Here is a 17,344-nt window from a genome sequence, read left to right on the forward strand (position 1 = left end):
GCTCGATACGTCTCCGACGTATCGATAATTTCTTATGTTCCATGCCACATTATTGATGATATCTACATGTTTTATGCACACTTTATGTCATATTCGTGCATTTTCCTGGAACTAACCTATTAACAAGATGCCGAAGAGCCGATTGTCTGTTATCCGCTGTTTTTGGTTTCAGAAATCCTAGTAACGAAATATTCTCGGAATTGGACGAAATCAACGCCTGTGGTCCTATTTTGCCACGAAGCTTCCAGAAGACCGAAGAGGAGTCGAAGTGGGGCCACGAGGCGCCGCCACCATAGGGCGGAGCGGCCCAGGCCCTGGCCGCGCCGGCCTATGGTGTGGGGCCCTCGTGTGGCCCCCCACGTTGCCCTTCCGCCTATTTAAAGCCTCCGTCGCGAAACGCCCAGTACCGAGAGCCACGATACGGAAAACCTTCCAGAGACGCCGCCGCCGCCAATCCCATCTCGGGGGATTCTGGAGATCTCCTCCGGCACCCTGCCGGAGAGGGGATTCATCTCCCGGAGGACTCTTCACCGCCATGGTCGCCTCCGAAGTGATGAGTGAGTAGTTCACCCCTGGACTATGGGTCCATAGCGGTAGCTAGATGGTTGTCTTCTCCTCATTGTGCTTCATTGTTGGATCTTGTGAGCTGCCTAACATGATCAAGATCATCTATCCGTAATGCTATATGTTGTGTTTGTCGGGATCCGATGGATAGAGAATACCATGTTATGTTAATTATCAAGTTATTACCTATGTGTTGTTTATGATCTTGCATGCTCTCCGTTATTAGTAGAGGCTCGGCCAAGTTGATGCTAGTAACTCCAAGAGGGAGTATTTATGCTCGATAGTGGGTTCATGTCTCCGTGAATCTGGGGAGTGACGAAACCCCTAAGGTTATGGATGTGCTCGTTGCCACTAGGGATAAAACATTGATGCTATGTCCGAGGATGTAGTTATTGATTACATTACACGCAATACTTAATGCAATTGTCCGTTGTTAGCAACTTAATACTGGAGGGGGTTCGGATGATAACCTCGAAGGTGGACTTTTTAGGCATAGATGCGGTTGGATGGCGGTCTATGTACTTTGTCGTAATGCCCAATTAAATCTCACTATACTTATCATGACATGTATGTGCATTGTTATGCCCTCTCTATTTGTCAATTGCCCGACTGTAATTTGTTCACCCAACATGCTTTTATCTTATGGGAGAGACACCTCTAGTGAACTGTGGACCCCGGTCTATTCTTTTATACTGAAATACAAATCTGCTGCAATACTTGTTTACTGTTTTCTTGCAAACAATCATCTTCCACACAATACGGTTAACCCTTTGTTACAGCAAGCCGGTGAGATTGACAACCTCACCGTTTCGTTGGGGCAAAGTACTTTGGTTGTGTTGTGCGGGTTCCACGTTGGCGCTGAATCTCCGGTGTTGCGCCGCACTACATCCCGCCGCCATCAACCTTCAACGTGCTTCTTGACTCCTACTGGTTCGATTAAACCTTGGTTTCTTACCGAGGAAACTTGCCGCCGTGCGCATCACACCTTCCTCTTGGGGTTCCCAACGGACGTGTCAATTACACGCATCAAGCAAATTTCTCGGCGCCGTTGCCTGGGAGATCAAGACACGCCGCAAGGGGAGTCTCCACTTCCCAATCTCTTTACTTTGTTTTTGTCTTGCTTTATTTTATTTACTACTTTGTTTGCTGCATTATATCAAAACACAAAAAAAATTAATTGCTAGTTTTACTTTATTTACTGTCTTGTTTGCTATATCAAAAACACAAAAAAATTAGTTACTTGCATTTACTTTATCTAGTTTGTTTTATTTACTACTGCTAAAATGGCCACCCCTGAAAATACTAAGTTGTGTGACTTCACGACCACAAATAATAATGATTTCCTATGCACACCTATTGCTCCACCTGCTACTACAGCGGAATTCTTTGAAATTAAACCTGCTTTACTCGAATCTTGTTATGCGAGAGCAATTTTCCGGTGTTAGTTCTGATGATGCTGCTGCCCATCTCAATAATTTTGTTGAATTGTGTGAAATGCAAAAGTATAAAGATGTAGATGGTGACATTATAAAATTAAAATTGTTTCCTTTCTCATTAAGAGGAAGAGCTAAAGATTGGTTGCTATCTCTCGCCTAAGAATAGTATTGATTCCTGGACTAAATGCAAGGATGCTTTTATTGGTAGATATTATCCCCCTGCTAAAATTATATCTTTGAGGAGTAGCATAATGAATTTTAACAATTGGATAATGAACATGTTGCTCAAGCTTGGGAAAGAATGAAATCTTTGGTTAAAAATTGCCCAACCCATGGACTGACTACTTGGATGATCATCCAAACCTTCTATGCAGGACTAAAATTTTCTTCGCGGAATTTATTGGATTCAGTCTATTGGAGGTACCTTTATGTCCATCACTCCTCGGGGCGGCTACAAAGCTTCTTGATGATATGATGATTAATTACTCTGAATGGCACACGGAAAGAGCTCCACAAGGTAAGAAGGTAAATTCTGTTGAAGAATCCTCTTCCTTGAATGATAAGATTGATGCTATTATGTCTATGATTTTGAATGATAGGACTAATGTTGATCCTAATAATGTTCCGTTAGCTTCATTGGTTGCCCAAGAAGAACATGTTGATGTGAACTTCATTAAAAATAATAATTTCAACAACAATGCTTATCGGAACAATTCTAGTAATAACTATAGGCCATATCCTTATAATAATGGTAACGGTTATGCTAATTCTTATGGGAATTCTTACAACAATAATAGGAATACACCTCTGGACTTGAAGCTATGCTTAAAGAATTTATTAGTACACAAACTGCCTTTAACAAATCTGTGGAGGAAAAGCTCAATAAAATTGATATTCTCGCTTCTAAGGTTGATAGTCTTGCCTCTGATGTTGATCTCTTGAAATCAAAAGTTATGCCTAATAGGGATATTGAAAATAAAATTGTTACTACAGCAAATGCCATCCAAGTTAGAATTAATGAGAATATAAGATTAATGGCTGAACTAGCGTGCTAGGTGGGATAGAGAAGAAAATGAAAAACTAGCTAAAGAGAAAAATGTAGCTAAAGTTTGGACTATTACCACCACTAGCAATGCTAATGATTCACATGTTGCTGCACCTCCTACTATCAATAATAAAATAATTGGTGTTGGCAATGTTTCTACTCCTAGTGCAAAGCGCGCAAAATTACCCGAAACTGCTAAAACTGCTGAAACTGCCTGTGATAAAACTGCTGAAATTTTTTCCAACCTTGGGGATGATAATCCCATTGCTTTAGATTGTAATGATTTAGATTTTGATGATTGCCACATCTCTGAAGTTATAAAGTTCTTACAAAAACTTGCTAAGAGTCCCAATGCTAGCGCTTTAAACTTGGCTTTCACAAAACATATTACAAATGCTCTCATAAAAGCTAGAGAAGAGAAACTAAAACTTGAAACTTCTATTCCTAGAAAGCTAGAGGATGGTTGGGAGCCCATCATTAAAATGAGGGTCAAAGATTTTGATTGTAATGCTTTATGTGATCTTGGTGCAAGTATTTCTGTTATGCCTAAGAAAGTCTATGATATGCTTGCCTTGCCACCATTGAAAAACTGTTATTTGGATGTTAATCTCGCTGATAATGCTAAAAAGAAACCTTTGGGGAGAGTTGATAATGTTCATATTATGGTTAACAATAACATTGTCCCCGTTGATTTTGTTGTCTTGGATATTGAATGCAATGCATCTTGCCCCATTATATTGGGAAGACCTTTTCTTCGAACCGTTGGTGCTACTATTGATACGAAGGAAGGTAATATTAAATATCAATTTCCTCTCAAGAAAGGTATGGAACACTTCCCTAGAAAGAGAATGAAGTTACCTTATGATTCTATTATTAGAACAAATTATGATGTTGATGCTTCATCTCTTGATGTTACTTGATATACACTTTACGTGCCTAGGCTGAAAGGCGTTAAAGAAAAGCGCTTATGGGAGACAACCCATATTTTTACTACAGTATTTTTGTTTTATATTTGAGTCTTGGAAGTTGTTTACTACTGTAGCAACCTCTCCTTAACTTAGTTTTATGTTTTGTTGTGCCATGTAAAGTCTTTGATAGTAAAGTAAATACTAGATTTGGATTACTGCGCAGAAACAGATTTCTTTGCTGTCACGAATCTGGGCCTAATTCTCTGTAGGTAACTCAGAAAATTATGCCAATTTACGTGAGTGATCCTCAGATATGTACGCAACTTTCATTAAATTTGAGCATTTTCATATGAGCAATTCTGGTGCCATTTTAAAATTCGTCTTTACGGACTGTTCTGTTTTGACAGATTCTGCCTTTTATTTCGCATTGCTTCTTTCGCTGTGTTGGGTGGATTTCTTTGTTCCATTACCTTCCAGTAGCTTTGGGCAATGTCCAGAAGTGTTAAGAATGATTGTGTCACCTCTGAACATGTGAATTTTTATTGTGCACTAACCCTCTAATGAGTTGTTGCGAGTTTGGTGTGGAGGAAGTTTTCAAGGATCAAAAGAGGAGTATGATACAATATGATCAAGGAGAGTGAAAGCTCTAAGCTTGGGGATGCCCCGGTGGTTCACCCCTGCATATTCTAAGAAGACTCAAGCGTCTAAGCTTGGGGATTCCCAAGGCATCCCCTTCTTCATCGACAACATTATCAGGTTCCTCCCCTGAAACTATATTTTTATTCTGTCACATCTTATGCACTTTGCTTGGAGCGTCGGTTTGTTTTTGTTTTTGTTTTTGTTTTTGTTTGAATAAAATGGATCCTAGCATTCACTTTGTGGGAGAGAGACACGCTCCGCTGTAGCATATGGACAAGTATGTCCTTAGGCTCTACTCATAGTATTCATGGCGAAGTTTCTTCTTCGTTAAATTGTTATATGGTTGGAATTGGAAAATGCTACATGTAGTAATTCTAAAATGTCTTGGATAATTTGATACTTGGCAATTGTTGTGCTCATGTTTAAGCTCTTGCATCATATACTTTGCACCTATTAATGAAGAAACACTTAGAGCTTGCTAATTTGGTTTGCATATTTGGTTTCTCTAGAGTCTAGATAATATCTAGTATTGAGTTTTGAACAACAAGGAAGACGGTGTAGAGTCTTATAATGTTTACAATATGTCTTCTATGTGAGTTTTGCTGCACCGTTCATCCTTGTGTTTGTTCCAAATAACCTTGCTAGCCTAAACCTTGTATCGAGAGGGAATACTTCTCATGCATCCAAAATCCTTGAGCCAACCACTATGCCATTTGTGTCCACCATACCTACCTACTACATGGTATTTATCCGCCATTCCAAAGTAAATTTCTTGAGTGCTACCTTTAAAATTCCATCATTCACCTTTGCAATATATAGCTCATGGGACAAATAGCTTAAAAACTATTGTGGTATTGAATATGTACTTATGCACTTTATCTCTTATTAAGTTGCTTGTTGTGCGATAACCATGTTTCGGGGACGCCATCAACTATTCTTTGTTGAATATCATGTGAGTTTCTATGCATGTCCGTCTTGTCCGAAGTAAGAGAGATCTACCACCTTAATGGTTGGAGCATGCATATTGTTAGAGAAGAACATTGGGCCGCTAACTAAAGCCATGATTCATGGTGGAAGTTTCAGTTTTGGACATATATCCTCAATCTCATATGAGAATAATAATTGTTGCCACATGCTTATGCATTAAAGAGGAGTCCATTATCTGTTGTCCATGTTGTCCCGGTATGGATGTCTAAGTTGAGAATAATCAAAAGCGAGAAATCCAAAATGCGAGCTTTCTCCTTAGACCTTTGTACAGGCGGCATGGAGGTACCCCATTGTGACACTTGGTTAAAACATGTGTATTGCAATGATCCGGTAGTCCAAGCTAATTAGGACAAGGTGCGGGCACTATTAGTATACTATGCATGAGGCTTGCAACTTGTAAGATATAATTTTCATAACTCATATGATTTATTACTACCGTTGACAAAATTGTTTCATGTTTTCAAAATAAAAGCTCTAGCACAAATATAGCAATCGACGCTTTCCTCTTTGAAGGACCATTCTTTTTACTTTTATGTTGAGTCAGTTCACCTATCTCTCTCCACCTCAAGAAGCAAACACTTGTGTGAACTGTGCATTGATTCCTACATACTTGCATATTGCACTTGTTATATTACTCTATGTTGACAATTATCCATGAGATATACATGTTACGGAGTTGAAAGCAACCGCTGAAACTTAATCTTCCCTTGTGTTGCTTCAATACCTTTACTTTGATTTATTGCTTTATGAGTTAACTCTTATGCAAGACTTATTGATGCTTGTCTTGAAGTACTATTCATGAAAAGTCTTTGCTTTATGATTCACTTGTTTACTCATGTCATTACCATTGTTTTGATCGCTGCATTCATTACATATGTTTACAAATAGTATGATTAAGGTTATGATGGCATGTCACTTCGAAATTATCTTTGTTATCGTTTTACTCGCTCGGGACGAGCAGTAACTAAGCTTGGGGATGCTGATACATCTCCGACGTATCGATAATTTCTTATGTTCCATGCCACATTATTGATGATATCTACATGTTTTATGCACACTTTATGTCATATTCGTGCATTTTCTCGGAACTAACCTATTAACAAGATGACGAAGAGCCGCTTGTCTGTTTTCGCTGTTTTTGGTTTCGGAAATCCTAGTAACGAAATATTCTCGGAATTGGACGAAATCAACGCCCAGGGTCCTATTTTGCCACGAAGCTTCCGGAAGACCGAAGAGGAGTCGAAGTGGGGCCACGAGGCGCCGCCACCATAGGGCGGCGCGGCCCAGGCCCTGGCCGCGCCGACCTATGGTGTGGGGCCCTCGTGTGGCCCCCCACGTTGCCCTTCCGCCTACTTAAAGCCTCCGTCGTGAAACCCCCAGTACCGAGAGCCACGATACGGAAAACCTTCCAGAGACGCCGCCGCCGCCAATCCCATCTCGGGGGATTCTGGAGATCTCCTCCGGCACCCTGCCGGAGAGGGGATTCATCTCCCGGAGGACTCTTCACCGCCATGGTCGCCTCCGGAGTGATGAGTGAGTAGTTCACCCCCGGACTATGGGTCCATAGCAGTAGCTAGATGGTTGTCTTCTCCTCATTGTGCTTCATTGTTGGATCTTGTGAGCTGCCTAACATGATCAAGATCATCTATCTGTAATGCTATATGTTGTGTTTGTCGGGATCCGATGGATAGAGAATACCATGTTATGTTAATTATTAAGTTATTACCTATGTGTTGTTTATGATCTTGCATGCTCTCCGTTATTAGTAGAGGCTCTGGCCAAGTTGATGCTAGTAACTCCAAGAGGGAGTATTTATGCTCGATAGTGGGTTCATGTCTCCGTGAATCCGGGGAGTGACGAAACCCCTAAGGTTATGGATGTGCTTGTTGCCACTAGGGATAAAACATTGATGCTATGTCCGAGGATGTATTTATTGATTACATTACGCGCAATACTTAATGCAATTGTCTCGTTGTTAGCAACTTAATACTGGAGGGGGTTCGGATGATAACTCGAAGGTGGACTTTTTAGGCATAGATGCGGTTGGATGGCGGTCTATGTACTTTGTCGTAATGCCCAATTAAATCTCACTATACTTATCATGACATGTATGTGCATTGTTATGCCCTCTCTATTTGTCAATTGCCCGACTGTAATTTGTTCACCTAACATGCTTTTATCTTATGGGAGAGACACCTCTAGTGAACTGTGGACCCCGGTCCATTCTTTTATATCGAAATACAAATCTACTGCAATACTTGTTTACTCGTTTTTTGCAAACAATCATCTTCCACACAATACGGTTAACCCTTTGTTACAGCAAGCCGGTGAGATTGACAACCTCACTGTTTCGTTGGGGCAAAGTACTTTGGTTGTGTTGTGCGGGTTCCACGTTGGCGCCGGAATCTTCGGTGTTGCGCCGCACTACATCCCGCCGCCATCAACCTTCAACGTGCTTCTTGACTCCTACTGGTTCGATTAAACCTTGGTTTCGTACTGAGGGAAACTTGCCGCTGTGCGCATCACACCTTCCTCTTGGGGTTCCCAACGGACTTGTCAATTACACGCATCAATGCCGCCTATCAGGACGATGGAGAGCCTGACGGGGTCGGCCTTGGCCGGAATCCAGCACTCGTCCGGAGGGACGATCGGAAAGTTTCCGGCGTAGAGGACACGCCCCACAGCGATCGTGTCATCGTAGCTTCCATGGCGGAACCCTCCCGGTTCCGGCCTCCAGACGCCGCTGGCCCCACGGTGGGCGCCAACTGTCGTTGCCTATTCGACGGTACCTCGGAGGAGGGATCCTCACGAGGGGGAGAAGAAGTAGGAGCCATAGGGCGGAGTGCTCTCGGGATGGTGGTACACGAGTTACCCAGCTTCGGAACACCTGCACGATGACAGGGCCTACTGCTGCTTGTCTGGAATTATCTGGGCGCTTTCGCGTTGTTACAATGAGTTGTGCTTGTGCCTCTAGGGCTCCCGGGATCCAGCTTATAAAGGCGCACTGATCTAGGGTTTACATGGAGAGTCCTAGCCGGATTACAGATTGCCTAACTACGATACAATGTCTTGCCGTGTACGTCAAGGATCCGCCTTCCATCTACGTCGTACTGGATCCGGGCTCCTCATGGGCTTCCACGGATCCGGCTTCCTCCAAAGGTCGGTTGGGATCCGGCTTGCTGATCCTGGGCTGGACTTCATCCTTCATGATCAACAGCAACTGGGCCGCCCGATGGGCCACATGCCACATCACCGTCTGTGGGCCACCCGGGCTTGCCGGATCTAGGCACTGTCGATGGTACACCCATGAAGTATACCCTCAATAGGAACCATTCGGAAGATCAAGGCTGCTACAAGGGCAAGTGACATGAAAGTAGATCAAGTCCTTGGTAGCATCTAAAAAGGAGTGGTAACTCGTAGACACCATGCATTACTTATCACTTATTGTCAACATCATGCTTTTGTGTTTAGTTTTGAGCCACTCAAGGTACATGAAGCCTTGGTTGATCCGGATTGGGTTATTGCCATGCAAGAAGAATTGGAGTGTTTCACTCGTAATGAAGTATGGTCTCTAGTTGAGAGACCCAAGGATCATCGCATCAATGTTATTGGGACCAAATGGGTATTCAAGAACAAGCAAGATGAGAATGGCATTGTCATTAGAAATAAAGCAAGGTTAGTGGCGCAAGGGTTTGCCCAAATAGAAGGTATGGATTTTGAGGATACCTTTGCGCCGGTAGCCCGTCTTGTAGCTATTCGTCTTTTGCTTGCATTTGCATCTTTCCACAATTTCAAACTATATCAAATGGATGTGAAAAGTGCATTTTTGAATGGTCCTCTAAAAGAAACCGCATATGTAGCTCAACCCCCGGGTTTCGAAGACCTAAGCCGACCCAACCACGTGTATTTACTCCATAAGGCACTCTACGGTCTCAAGCAAGCTCCACGTGCTTGGTATGAGTTCCTTAGGGATTTCTTACTACATGATGGGTTTTGCATGGGTACGGTCGATTCCACCCTTTTCACCAAACGGGTTAAAGGGGTGGCTTATTTATATGTCAAATATATGTTGATGATATTATATTTGGTGGAACTAACCCCAATCATAACAAAGCTTTTGAGCTATTGATGACTAGGAAATTTGAGATGTCCATGATGGGAGAATTGAAGTTATTTCTAGGCTTCCAAGTGAGGCAACTTGCAAAAGGCACCTTCATCTCTCAAGAAAAGTATGTGAAGGACATGCTCAAGAAGTTCAACATGACCAATGCGAGTCCAATGAAGACACCCATGCCCGTAAAGGGGCAACTTGGCTCATGTGATGGTGAGAAGGATGTGGATATAAAGGTATACCGTTCCATGATAGGATCCTTGCTCTACCTTTGTGCCTCTAGGCTGGATATCATGCTATGTGTAGGGATGTGTGATCGTTTTATTCTGCTCCTAAGGAGAGCCATTTGATGGCGGTCAAACGGATTCTAAGATACCTTGTTCTTACTCCTACTCTCGGGCTGTGGTATCCAAAGGGGTCAACCTTTGAACTCATTGGCTATTCGGATTCCGATTGGGCCGGTGATAAGGTTGACCGAAAGTCTACCTCCGGGGCTTGCCAATTTATTGGCCGGTCATTGGTGAGTTGGTCATCCAAGAAACAAAACTCCACCGCTTTATCCACCACCGAAGCCGAATATATATCCGCGGCATCTTGTTGCACTCAGTTGTTATGGATGAAGCAAACCTTCAAAGACTATGGTATGTCTCTCGGTACGGTGCCTCTTCTATGTGACAGCGAAAGTGCAATAAAGATCGCCAATAACCCAGTTCAACATTGTCGCACCAAACACATTGACATTCTCCATCACTTCCTACGTGACCATCTTGCCAATAAGGACATTGCTCTCACTCATGTGGGGACAACATACCAATTGGCGGATATTTTCACTAATCCTTTGGATGAAGCCCGGTTTGTAAACTCGAGAGGAGAACTTGGTATTCTTGATCCTAAAAACTTAGATTGAATAACTTCTTGCACTATATTTTGGCATTTATCTAGCTATCTAGCTTAGAGGCACAACACATATGGGGATAGTCATCTTACCATATCTTGGTATGATGCATATCTATGTGTGCAACATAAATAGACCCAATGTCATTATATGGACCCAAGCATGTCTCTTCGAGGTCTCATGACATTTGCGCTTTCACATAGGGGAGTAATCCCCCGCCCCTCATTAAGCCTCAATTGCAACTTGATTCGACTATACAAGGCTAAATGATCTTATTGCAAAAAACACTTCAAAATGACTTATGATTCTTGATATATATTTCGAATCATGCCCATTGTTGCTAATTGCATCTTGTTTGGATTTTCACTCCAATGGGTATGCCTAGAGAACTTTGTGTTTCCAACCCCATGTCTATGCTCATCTCATCATCGTCTATCTATCTATATGTACATGTCATCATCTGAGCATTCACATACAATTGCACAAAGAATAGGGGCAAAAACGAGGCAAAACAATGCAAAATGAGGCAAAATAGCCTGGCCGACCTATGGCCCGGTTGGACCGGCCTCAGCGCCGGGTCACCCGGTCCGTGGCCCGGTCGACCGGCTCTGTGCGCCGGTCGTGCGGCTGGTTAAGTGGGGAGGAGGTTACCCCTTGGGGATCTTCTTCCTCACTTCCCCCTTTCACCATAGACACCATGGCCGCCGCCTCCATCATCTCCACTTCTCCCTAGGGCTCTCCCACCACTAGAATCTCCTCAAACTTCACCAAACCATAGATCGGGTCTCTTGCATCATCTCCACCAAGGGATTTGGACCCTCTCAAGCTACTTTTGGAGATCTTGAGGATTTGGCCATCAAGCCCTCCCTAGGTGTTCTCTTTGTTCCCTTGAGCAAGGAGGACAATGTCTTCGGGTAAATCCTTCTCCCTTTCCCTCTATTTCTAAGTCCTCATCACACATTGCACATCATTGAGAAAATTTGAGGAAATCTTAGGGTTAGGGTTAGGGTTTGTAAGTCCTCATGCCATTAGAGTGTCTCACACCACTATGCACATTTTCCACTCTATTGCTATAGTATATGTTCAAGTTTATGAGTTTTTGCATGATTTTGTGGTTGAATTTCTGGGCAAATCTCACAATTCGACAGAACCCGGCCCCAGGCCCGGTCAACCAGCTGCTCAACCGGCCGGTACGTCGCGTGGCCCGGTCGACCGGATGGGAAACCGGCCAGCCCGGTCTCTCGTCCGGTTGGACCGGACCGTACGCCGGGTCGCCCAATTTTTTTTCACACAACTCCGTCAAAACACTTGAACATATACTATGCTTTTTGGCCTCCCTGTTTCCGATAACATGTACACTTACCCCACTGCTATCCTCGCTCCATTTGCTTATTCACAGGTGATTCATGTGATCTTGGCCGTAGCACCTCTCCCAAGCGACCAAGGCATGAGAGGCCTCCAGGGTGCCATACTAGCAGTCGCATACCTCCTAAAGCACCTCAAGATACTGGACCAGGGAGTTCCACTGGAGGACGAGTCAAGAAAGTTGGACAGAAAAAGAAAGACAAGCATGCAGCTGACAAGGATGATCTTGTTGAGAGGGTGCCACAATTCAATTTGGGCACAACACATCATGGTGATTGGAAAAATGTGAGGGAGGAAAATCCGTATCGCTTTGAGGAACAAACTTACACTGGTGGGGACAGGTTTTTCTGGACCCAAACTCAAGCAAACCTGTGGGGAGATTTCTACAACACTAGGGAGTGTATGAAGAATGGTGCCATTGTGATGCCCAAGGCCATCAACAAGGAAAAGCTTGCCTTGCATGAATCCACCAAGTACCGCTTTGTGGTTGATACCTTGAAGAATATGGGGCTGTATGATCTTGTGTGCTTGAAGCCCGATGATGAACAAAGAGAAGACCAATATTGTCCCCTTCTTGTCCGTCAATTCCATTGCACAGTATTCTTCCATAATGATTATGATCGCACTATGACTTGGATGATCGGCAAAGAGAAGTACTCATGCACCTATTCTCGGTCCAGTGCAGCCTTGGGTTTTGGTGGTGACCGTGATCGTGGGTTCAAGATTCATTCTCGGGATAAGTTCACTAAAGGTGACATTTCCTTACTGCTATCCTTCACAACCTACAGCTGGTCCTCCCACTATCTCTCGGGATGTATTACTCATATCTTGTGCTTGCCAAGATGTTCCGTGAGAATCTCATCAGCAAGTCAGGTGACACCAGTGAATGCAGGAACTACCACCTGAATCTGATGTACTATTGCCGTCCTGAAAACATAAGGGCAATTGATGGTTGTGATCTCATTCTACGTGAACCGAGGCGTTCCGCTACGGGCCGCATGACTCCCAACTATGCTCGGTACGTTCGCCGGCTCATCAACACGGTGGTACCCGCTCCCCACAACAAGAAAGATCAAATGCTCAAGATGGAACCATTCAAGTTCCCCATTCAGGACACTCATCCGGAAATCCCAGCCACGATGCACTTCGAGCGCCGTTCCAAGGAACAACATGATCCCGCAGCCTAGCTCTAGCTACTCTAGGCGCCCCAAGCGCGGTGCCTCTCGCTTCTTCTCCAGCTTGTGGCGGATGTGCAAGAATATCAATGATGTTGCACATCAAAGTCTTGCCTTGAACCAAGAGACAAGGAGGCGCCAAAATGAGTTCATGGCTGCAAGGAATGCCCCTGTTCCTCCTTCTGGACCTGAGATGGAGCCTGTGGTTGCACCAGCTTGGGAGATGCCTCCCATTACTGATGAGATGTTCCAGCAATTTGACCTTTCTATGTATGCTCATGGTGGTCTTCCTCCTAGACCTGCTCGTGCCCCTGCTGATGATGATGATGAAGAGGATGAAGGTGATGAGGATGGTGATGGCGAGGATGATGATGAAGAGGATGATGATGAAGAGGATGATGATGATGGTGATGGCAGCTCTCCCGCCGCGGGGACCGAGTTCTATTGATGGGAGCGCTAGCATCCCTCCTCTTTTCTTCGCCTTTTTGGTGTTCCGAACTTCCGATGCCAAAGGGGGAGAAGAGAGTAGAGTCTAGGATTACGGGGTCCTTGGTTGCACAAGCCATGCTTGACATTTTATTTGCTTCTTATTTGGCTTGTGCTTATTTTCTTGCTTTTTCATTCCAAGAACCATTTGCTACTTCAAATAATTTGTGTATGGACATGTACCTATATGCTTAATCTCTATGTTAGGATGATTATGTGTGCTATGCTTATATATCTTGATATGCACATGTCCATACCATGCTTGTTTCCTAAAGATATTGGGGGAGCTTCTCATGTTCCAAAAATGGTGCACTTTGCATTCAAACGCAAATTCTCCAAGTGCACACATTATGGGGGAGCTGTCTCAATATCTCATATGGAATCAAGGTTTAAAGCTTATCATAATATCTATATGTGACTCTAGCTCGGTTTGTCATCGTATACCAAAAAGGGGGAGATTGTAAGGGTATTTTACCCTTATCCATTATTTTGGTAACAATGACACCGTGCTAGCGTATTTGGCCTAATACATGTTTGTAAGGATAATCCCAGATATTAGCCAAAGAGGCATAAAAGGTGTATCAAAGGAACAAGAAGGATAAAGGAGAACCCCCACTTCGACAACAATCAAAAAGGGGTCTACGAGCATCCCGCCGGTCGAGAGGCACGGTCGGACCGGCCTCGCGCCGGCTAGTTCCGGTCTACCGCCCGGTCGACCGGGCGCAGGGCCGGCGCCCGGCGCCAACCGCCTCTACGGCCGATGCCATCCGGGAGGGCTACTCGGAAGACACATGAGCTGCCCCGGTCACGGCCCGGTCAGCAGTCCGGTTTGGACCGGACACTTCCGGTCGGTCGCCTGGTCGGACCGGTCGCAGGACCGGGCGCCCGGCGCCAACCGGGTCTCCGCGCCGATGCCTTCCGGGAGGAATGCTGGGCGTCACCGGATCGTTCCGGTCTCGCCTGCCCGGTTTGGACCGGCCGGTCCGGTCCTCGGCTCTGGTCGGACCGGACCCTGCGCCGGACGGTCCGGTCTCCGGTCGGGTTGACCGGGAATCTCGGGAAGAAAGCTGAGGTGGCAAGTCACAATGGCCATATTTCAAGAAACACTATATATACCCCTTCTTCTACCTCTGAAGGGGTAGGCACTACACTACAAGCTGTTCTTGAGCTCTCTCTCTCTCATACTCCATTGTTAGAAACACCAAAAGCCTCAGATCTCCTCCCTCCTCCACCCAAACTCAAATCCCTCCGGGGAAACGATAGAGGAGGACCCGATCTACTGTTCTACCAAGCCAAATCTCATTCCCCCTTGTATTCATTAAGAAGCTTTATCTCTAGGGTTTCTTGGAAACCCTAGGTGGGCAAGAGTGGTCCGAAGTATCCGGCTGTGGATTTGCTCCCGACAAGATTGTGAAGGTTTGGAGGCTACCTCAAAGTCTACCACAAGTGAGTGAGCTATTCCTTCGTGGGATAGGCTCCGGAGAATAGGGTGAGCCTTCGTGGCGAGGGAATCCTTCGTGGGACCTCCACTCCTCCAAACGTGATGTACCTTCTTGCAAAGGAAGGGAACACGGGAATAAACCCTTGTCTCCGCGGGCTATCGGTTATCTCTAACCGAACTCTTTACTTGTGATTTAACTGCCTGTGAGAGCCTTCGTGCTCGAGTTAGTTGTATCCTCATATAGGTTGTTTCACCTAGTTTGCATTAGGCTCAGCTTTATATTCCGCAAAGCCTAATATTGCAAAGAAAGAATTAAAATCTTTAGAAACCTATTCACCCCCCCTCTAGGTTTACCATCTCTGAACTTTCAGAATGCATGTGCTATGTTCATCACGTGCAGTAGTGATGATCTTGTTGGTTCAAGGTAGCATATTTTATATTCAAACATCATCTCAAAGTACTTATTGCTATGCTCTGTTAATTCTCAATACAAGATTGCATGGAGTTTTCCCTTTCTTGTGGAGTATAATAGAGATGTGTTGCATCATCTCTATGTTATGACGTGATGCCCATATGAATGATTATCTTACTCATATTATTATTTTGCATCCTCATATCTCACTGATGAATTACTATTTGTCCACTACAACTTAAAAGAGAGAATAGTCAAGTGAACCCATGATCAACGGTCCACTTTTTATCATAAGAAACACATTTATATTGCTTTTATCTTGTTTTCTATTTGCTGCACTATTTTAATCGAAAATACAAAAATATTTACTTTCTTATTTGCATCCAAAACATCAAAAACAATCAACCTCTTTACAGTTTTTACTTAGTTATTTTATTTAGTCTAGCTTTACTCGCTTTATTTTTACCTGTGTTCCATCTATTTACGCGAAACCTTGTATTTGACAACCACGCGGTGGAGTTGGGGACACAAGGCTTTTATTGTACCTGCAGGATTGCTAGAAGAAGGGAGAAGAGAATACTCTTTGTCCAATCGAAATAAACCCCCGAGCCACCCTTGTGGGGAACATACTCTGCTAATATAACACTCGCACTTGAAGTCCCAACATATCAAGATCTTTTTGGCATTGCTAGTAGCCGTCATCACCCTCTCGTTAGATCTAAGGAGATGCCGCATTTACCAACAAACATGCGAAGATTGCATAAGTGGGACATGGATGCCTGTAAGGAAGGAAAGAACATGATCATGGTGGGAAATAAAGATGAGCATTACGGGCGTGGAAATGACGTGATAAGCATCGTATTTCCTGAATCATTTCAGTTATACAATCAAGATGCCCTCATCAAATCTGTCATCAGTGCCTATTTTTTGTAAGTATTATTTATGTAATTAAGTCTCTAGCTTAGCTCATTCATTGCATGCATAATTATACTCACTATATTATGCAGAAAGAAGATTCTCGAATGCTAAAAAGGACGAATCTATGACATTGATACCGTGAATGAGTATAGTCTCCGGCACCACGCCAGAGACACGGAGGATAACTTGGTATGGGTGTTAAGAAAACAAGAAATCAAAAGGGAAATACTATTTGAAGTGGGTGTTATAGTCTTGTACACATTAAATATATTTCGCTTACTCGATGTTAAGTGTAATTGATTAATTATGCGTATGTGCAGGTTTCACTTTATTCTGCTAATCATTCAACCTGACCAAGGACCAGTAGAAGTCATGAACTCGAAATGTAAATCCCTTCAAACATGGGGGGACTGGTTGATACGATCCAGAGGTAATTTCAATCATTATGACAATATATCGGCAACTTTCTTCATTTCCTGATATCAAGTAATTCATAACTCTTTATTCATTTTCTTTACCAGGCAGGGCTTGGAAACGGTTCACGAAGAAGGCTCCGGCTGAGTGGAAAAAGGAGCTTCAATTTAAGCAACTACCAGTAAGTACTACTAGTTAGGTCTGCGCATCTCTTTGATTCTAGTTTCAATACCATTAATTACCATCTTTGATTATTATTTTGATTGGACTATGCTCTCGTAAAGTGCTTGACGTAAAAAGATGAGAATAATTTATGTGGATTCTACGTTTTCGATTTTATTCGCAAGACGATCTGCGAGACGGGCAAAATTTTAGAACAACTTCGTGTATGTAAACAATATTCACGATTTTATTTTATTACCATCAATTGTGTTGAGTTTCATTCATATAAATTGACCCCCTTCTTTAAATTAGATTGAACGGTTGTGAGGCAGTCTTCTAGCAACCGAGCGTGTATGAGCAATTCAAGAGAAACTGACGGGATTCTT

This window comes from Lolium rigidum, chromosome 7 (genome assembly GCF_022539505.1).
Source record: "Lolium rigidum isolate FL_2022 chromosome 7, APGP_CSIRO_Lrig_0.1, whole genome shotgun sequence".
Classification (NCBI taxonomy): Eukaryota; Viridiplantae; Streptophyta; class Magnoliopsida; order Poales; family Poaceae; genus Lolium; species Lolium rigidum.